Here is a 7934-nt window from a genome sequence, read left to right as displayed (position 1 = left end):
CAAATACACATGTTAAGAAGGGCCATCTGAAAAATCCATGACCTTTTCCATCTCTTCATCATTAAAAGAGAAGTTTGCAGATCCATCTATCTGTTTGGTTAAAAAAAATTCAATTTCATTCTTCACTTTAGCAATTCAAATCTAAGAAATATAATTCAACCTAAGTCACAATAATACAATGGCTCTGTTTCCATTTTCACTATTTTAACAAATGGGTAAATACTAACTTCTCTGATGCTAGAAAGATCTTGATTTTTCTCATGCTCCATTTTTTGTTCATTCAGTACCAAATCTTTTTCCTACGAAAGAGGAAACTTAGCATTTTCCCCATTACCAGTTAAAAGATGTCTTCAAGAGCTACCTCAAATGCTTTTGTGATATTTTTTCACACCTCAAAAGGATAAAGGTAAAAATGTAAGTGTCATGTCTCCTTTCACTGGCTTCCCATACATATACCTGAAAAATAATAAATGGGACTTAACATTGAAGAATTATATTAAAAACATACTCTTACTACAAATTTTTTAAACAGAAAAGAGTCAACAAATGTTGATCCTTGAAATTAAGTCTCCAAAATGAGAAGACTCTCAACTATAATAGCTCAAAACTGTTCATAACCCATGCTTGCCCCAGCCTCTAGAGAGCCCGGAGAAAATCTGATCACATCTGGAAGTGACAGTTTCTTGCCCAAAGATTTTTAAAAGATTATGAAAATCTCTTCTTCCTAGATAACTGGACTGAGCCATTAACTCCATGCCCAAGAGACTCTAAAGCTCTTAAACAATTTTTTTTTTAATTGAAGTGTAGTCAATTTGCAATGTTCTGTTAATTTCTCTTGTACAGCATAGTGACTCAGTTGTACATATATATTTTTTCTTTCATATTCTTTTTCATTATACATTATTACAAGATATTGAATATATATACATCCCTGTGCTATACATTAGGACATTGCTGTTTATCTATTTTATATACAGTACTTAGTATCTGCAATCCCCAAACTCACAATTTATCCCTTCCCACCCCCTTTCCCCTCTGGTAACCACAAGTTTGTTTTCTATGTCTGTGAGTCAAAAAGTTGTAAATGTTCATTGAAACTGCATTCACCATGGCCACTGTGGTATATTCCAATATTAACCAGCTGGATTTATTGGACCAAACATGCCAGGGCACCAAATGTGCTCATGGTCATTAAAAATTCACCTTTTGCAGAAAAATTTAAAAGAAGAGTAGTTTTTTTAAAAGCCATAGCATTAACATTATCTCCTTGAGTCAAATCTCATCTTTGCTGCTTTGCATTCTATGTATTAATTTTATCCTTTCTCATGATGGGACCGTCTTTTTGTGTGAAGGAGGGGCAATCTTTGGCAAACAATTTTACTGTCAGAAAGCCTTTTCTCAGTGCATTTCCTGGGATCCTTCCATCTCTATTGTGAAATGCTAAGCCAAACATGGAAACTGATTTTGCTTTGTGCTCTATAAATCTAACAGTAAACTCCTGCTTGCTGAATCCATTAGTTGAACACAGAAACAGCCCCCCCCCATCTGGAACAACTCAACTCAAAAACCCATGGTAAAATACAGCACATTCCAAATTAAAGAGAAGACAATCCATCTTCAGATGCACCAACATTCCAAGTGAAAACAATAAAGTTAGTAGAAACCCCAGTTAGAAACTTCACCATCAAATTCATTCATTCAAGAGTCCTCAAAATCTGACAGTGCTTGTATCTTGTCAAGGATTAAATAAATGCGTAACTAGAATGCCAGAACACTGTATTTTAAGTTATATCACATGATAGTGTACTTCGGAGCTTTATAATCCATATACGATTTAAAGTATTTTCAGCCACAAATACTTTTTATTTTGATTTAAATGTGAAGCAGATTTTGCTTTCCAAGCCCCAAGCTGATTATAACAATCAAGAAGCAAGGACACTGACAGTTTTGGTCCTAAATAGAATCGGGAAATTGGAGGGATAAATTAATCATCCAGAAAATAATAGCTCAATAACTTTTTAAAAAGCAAACCAAAGCTATTCTGGGATAGTTTGATTAACAAAACAAGGATTTTTTTTTTCAGAAACAATCATAGCACAATAGGTTTATAAAATAATACCTAAAAAATTGAAGCTATCATTATCACTCATGTACCTCCTCACCTTTTCTATCCATGTCATTTGCAGGATGCAAATGTCTCAATACATCAAAACATACATACTTTTAAATAAACCTTAAATTAACTAGTATTTTCTTTAATTCTACTGCCCATGGGAGTTACATAAGTAACTAGATGTATGCCACGTCATTTTCTTGACAACCCTCTAAAACCTACTATGATGAAGGGAAAGAATCTATTATTTAATGAGTTGAGAATAGTGAGCAGATGTTCACATCAGAACTAATAAACAAATGTAGGTTTCCATTCATCTCAAAGGAAGATTTCAGAATTAAAAGGACAGCGGTAACCCTCTCTGGGAAATTGCCAGTAACCCTCTGCACATTAACTAACTATGCCTTGATGGGACAGATGGACACCAGCAAAACAGTGACCTGAATTGTTTATCATCCTCTAAGAGAGGTGACTGTAATAGCTAATATGAAGTAAACATTTAAAAATTGTATCTATAACTTAATAACAGCTATCCAAGGAGTAAGACCACAGAACTCATCTTTCCAAGTACATCCAAGGAACAACTGGAGTTCAAGTCCTACTCCTCACCCCCTAATTCAGTGACAAGACCAAAACTATTGCCCATACAACTTAATGTGCTTCACTCTAAGTAACAGGATTTTGACTGGTGATGAAGGCCTTTGTTGTGCTACATACAGCTCAAAACTGAACTCTTGGGGATCACACTGCTTATCCATTCATCCTTTCAATAAGTATTCACTGGAAGCCTACTTCATGCCTGGCACTATACTAGGTACCAACTTGCAGCAGCAACCATGACACACACACACACCCTCAAAGAGGTGGACTAGCTGTGTGTGCTTAGTGCTATGACAGATACAGGATAGAAGGGGTTAAGGGCAAGTAGCCAGGCCTTGAAATTGCCTTTGCCAAGGCCCCATCAGAAAAAGCACTTTGCATTCTTGGAAGCACAGGTAATGTTTGGGAGGGTAGAGAAGGGGCTGGGGGAGATGTTTCAAAAGACAAGAAATAAGAAAAGAACTCTGGAAGATATACTAAAAGTTCTGAACTTCACTCTCAGGGCAATGGTCTGAAAATGTTCATGCAAAAGAGCTATAAAATTAGATTGGCTTTTTAGTCAAAGAAGGAAAGAAGGAGTGGAGTGGAGGATGAGGAGGAGGGCAAAAGAAGAAAAAGAGGAAACAAGTCTGGATGCAAAGCAGAGAAAAGATTGAATAGGGTGAAAATGGAGCCAGGAAGAACTTTTAAGAAACCACAACAGCAGTTCAGGAGAGAAAGCTCACATTGGCCTGAATCAAGGAAGTGGCAGTGGAGAAAAGATGGACTTGAGAGACATTAAGGAGACAAAGCTGGACCTGATGCTTGTCTGCACTGGGTGTCGGTTTGCTCTATAGGGGTTGAGGGAGTCGGGTGAGTACAGCTGACTTGGGCAGCTAAAGAGATGGTGGTGCGGGCCACCAAGAGAGGGAAGGAGAGGAAACCAGGTCTGGGGGGAGATGACTGTTTAAAGTCTCTGTGGGATGTCCAGTGGGCGATGTCCAGTGGGCAGAGACATGAGGCTCCCATTGGCAAGCTAGAAATGTGGGCTGGTGATACGGGATCTAGGTTTCAACAAAACATAAACAATAGCAGAACCCTTGGCCACAGAGAAGGAAACTCTGAGTAAATGTGAAAAAAAAAAAAAAAAGAGAGAGAGCAGAGAGCCAGAGATGGAGCTCTAAGAACAAGAACATTTACAATATAGACAGAAGGGAGTCGCCTGCAAAGAGTCTTAAAGAAGTGACCAAAGCGAAAGGAGGAAAACCAGAAAGAAAGTGGGAGAGGACAGCAATGTCCGATGCTGCAGAGGGGGACAAAAGTTGTAAAAGCCTAAGAAAGTCCCCCCAAGATTAGCCAAGAAGGAGGGCTTTGTGCCCTGGAGATAGCAGTTTTGTTTCAATGGCATGATGAGGGGAAATGCTAAAGATGGAAGAGATGTGAAGAAGTGGAAAATGCAGCTGCAACTCTGGGAGGAAGGGAGAGACAGGGCAGCGGCTGAAGGAGGCATGAAGGTCAAGGGAGGGTGTACTTCTAGTTAATAACTAAGATGTGGCTGCAAAGGAATGCTGCTCTTCTTGTGCACCAGGGAATGGTTCCTGAAGGCAATTCCAAAAGGAGACACTCCTACTTTGAACAGCTTTGTAAAACTAAGATAGGAAATATTTTATAAATATTAATGTTATTTAAGATAAAGCACTTCATTAAAAAAATGTTGATCCCTTCCAGTCTATAGACATCTTCATCTTCAACTTCACTAACAAATGAAACAGATCTGTTCCATAACTAGGCATCTCACCATTCAATTCACACAAGAGAAGTAACAAGATGACCAATGAGGCAGCAGGACAGGATCCACCTCCAGCTCCAGGAAAAAGCCCCTTGGAGCGCCAAGACACTCCTAGGCCCTAGACCAGTCTAGGACTGGAGGGCCAAAAAAGCCACCAGAGTCAACTCTGACCTCCTCCAAGGACCTCCACCTGCACAGAAGCTAGGGACCACTCAGAGGTGGAATTTCCTTAGAACAAGGAAATTAAAATGTCCCCTCCCCAAACATCACATGTGGGCAATCAGTTCCCCTCCTCCACTACACCCCATTCAACAACATACAGCCACCTGCACCACCCTTATGTGAAATGAAGAGAGCCTGTTAAAACCTAGGCCACCTCTAATTTATTCCTGTAGATTGTCCAAAAGAAAAAAAATGTGAGCTGTGTGGTATAGTTTTAAATTTCTACCAACCACGTTCAAAAAGTAAAAAGCAGGTGAAATTAATTTTTGTAATATTTTACTTAACCCTGTACATTCACAGTATATCATTTTGACAAGTAATCAATATAAATAATTATTATTAATGAGCTATTTCTCTTTCTTAATGCTGTCTTCAAAATTTGGTATTTTACCAGCTTAGAGCCCATCTCCATTTGGACTAGCCACATTTCAAGCGCTCAATAGCCAATAGCCACACATGGTGAGTGGTCCCTGAACTGCAAAACACAGCTCCAGACCAGGGGCCAATAAATGGAGACCAGCATGAGCTAAGAATGGTTACTGCATTTCTAACTGGCTGGAAAAAATCAAAAGGAGACTATTTCATGACACACGAAAATTACATGAAATTCAAATTTCCATGTCCATAAATAAAATTGTATCAAATCACAGTCACTTTCACATACATATTGTCTGTGGCTGCCTCATGCTACAATGGCAAAGCTGAGCAGTGAAGACACAGACCTACGGCCCACAGAGCATAAAATAGTATTACAGGAAATGTGCACAGGAAAACACCTTGCTGATCCCTGTTTCAGTTGATCATGAGACTTAGCTGTGACGATGCTGTATAAGACGTGAGGCCCCTGAGCCACAAAGTGTAAGCCAAGCATTTTCCAGAATTTCTATTGCCTGAAAGACACACCATCTCAAAAGGGAACACAATTCACACACAAAAGCTCATGTATAACCTAAAAGTTAGCTGTTCAAAGTATAACCAATACTGGGCTCCTAGGCCTTCATGTTCATTTTCCTTCCTGTCCATGCAACAAAATAGTCGGGTCACACGCTGCTTACATCTACATGTTTCAACTGCGATACTATGAATCTGGCACAAAAGGACTTACCATTGCCAACCAAATGAAAAATATGGGAAATAACTGAGCTCACGCTTCAAAGAAAAAAAAATTTAAATCTTTAAATATGTTATAATCACAACAAAGTAGAAAAACTGAATTAACTGTGCATAAGAAAAAGGCTAACATAATGGGACTATAAGTGATCTTTTTCCTACTTTATTCTTTATAATGACGTTTTACAACTTTCATTTTTACAAAGAAACACATTTAGACCTATAAGAAACACCAGGATTTAACCTCCACTGGGATTTTTTACTTTAAATAATGCACCTCTTAGAAACTTCCCTTATCTTTATGCAAAGCAATAAATGTATTTTCCTTCAAAATAAGTGAAAAAACTTTTACCATATTCTGAAAACTGAAATGACTGACAATATGTCTGGTCCTATTGGGAGGAAGGGGAAAAAAGGACAAGAAAACATAAGAATTCTTCTCTAATTATTTTGCTTGCTTATATACCTCACAAAAAGGGTTAGAAAAAAATTTAATCACATTTATAATTATTTAATCAACAAAATTATTTATTTTAATTTGTAAAAGTTTATTTTCAGTCATCCGCAACACGAAGCCTGTGAGAGTTCATGAGTTTTTCTTCCAAATCCGCTAACATAAAAAGCTGACTTGTCTCTGTAACTCACTGCAGGTCACTGAAAACAAACTGCTTAATCTGACTTCTATCGTGGGTGAAATGAGAATTAGTTAAATTAGATAACTTGGGAATTTAGGAAGCAAGGATAACACATGTCAAACTAATGAGAAAGAATTTTAAATTTGACTTGGATATCACGACCAAAGAAATCCAACAGAGAAAATAAAGTTACACATTTACCAAATATATAAAACTACTCAAGGATTCAAAATCATCATGGACCAACACCATTCATCTGCCTAATTCCCTGGATTACTTTCTACCGTAACCCTTAAATCAATACACTCTACTCTAACAGACATTGTTAATTATTTACTTGTCCAAGATCAACAAGAAAATCGGTGGCCTACTATATTTTTTCCAACTCTTCATATTTTTATCTGTCCATTCTAAATCATACTTAACACATAAACCAGAACTACTTCAAAATAGCTTAGAAATTCCACTCATGAAATGTGTATTCCATTCTGATTCCCTAAATTGATCAAAGCAAACGCACAAAGGCAGCTACAAGATATTAGGAAAAAATCATCCTTGTTTGAAGTAACTGTACATCACCTAACCTAGTATGGTATAAATCAACTACACCTCAATAAAAAATAAAAGTTTAATAAATAAACTGTACATCAACTGACTTTTAATCCCAAATGAAAGATCCAGTTCACTTCAATGTATAAGACAAGTATAACTAGCTCCCTCCCTCCTGCCTAAAGTGCCCACTCCCAATGGCACTGTCCGGACCCCGCTGAGGAGGGAGCGCTGGGGGCTGCGCTCCCCACCGCCAAGCCCTCCCCGAAGAAGCCCGGGCCGGTTCCCAGCTCGCCCACCTCCCCCCGGGCCCCACTCCCGCCGCACCACTCGCACCACTGGGGCGACTTCTGCCGCCAGCCCGGCCCGCCCGCCCGCGGACCCTCGCCGCCCCGGGAGCCCGCGGCGCCCTCCACCCGAACCCCGCCTGTGGCGCCTTCCCGCCCGCGCCTCGCGCCGCCCGCGGGGTCCTCGCCCCACATCTTGGCGGCCGCCGCCGGCGGCGCTGCCCCCCCCACCCCCCCGCCGCACCGCACCCAGCCCGGGACCCCAGCCCGCCCGGCCCCACCCGGGCAGGGGCGAGGCTGCCGCCGGGCCGGGCCGACCAACCCCAACGTGGAGCGAACTTTACCTCAGAGGCGAGGCCGCCAGCAGCGGGGTCGGTCCCGGGCGCGAGCGGAGCTCCTCGGCCCGATCGTCAGTCACCGACGGCGGCGGGGGCAGAGGCGGCGGCGAGCGGCGAAGGCAGCGGCCGCGGGAGCAAGCCGCGGGGCAGCAGCGGGTCTGCATCACCGGCGGGGGCTGCATCAGCCGCGGCGAGAGCAGCGGCGGCGGCGGCACATCGCTCCCGCCTGCAGCGGCGGCGGCATCGGTAGCGGCGGGGGCTGCAGCAGCGGCGGCGGCGAAGGCAGCGGCCGCGGGAGCAAGCCGCAGGGCA

General features: G+C 41.5%; 1 long non-coding RNA gene across 1 annotated transcript; it reads right to left on the bottom strand.

Annotated features, from left to right (window-relative positions):
* LOC140687405 (uncharacterized) lies at positions 1-7697 on the bottom strand. The gene is made up of 4 exons (XR_012061676.1): positions 7629-7697; positions 392-456; positions 228-299; positions 1-90 (listed from the first exon to the last, which is right to left on the bottom strand). It is a non-coding gene; the product is annotated as an uncharacterized lncRNA (long non-coding RNA).
* Positions 7698-7934: the final 237 nt, after the last annotated feature.

The sequence above is a fragment of the Vicugna pacos genome, chromosome 19 (assembly GCF_048564905.1).
Source record: "Vicugna pacos chromosome 19, VicPac4, whole genome shotgun sequence".
Classification (NCBI taxonomy): domain Eukaryota; kingdom Metazoa; phylum Chordata; class Mammalia; order Artiodactyla; family Camelidae; genus Vicugna; species Vicugna pacos.
This window is presented reverse-complemented; position numbering and strand designations above follow the sequence as displayed.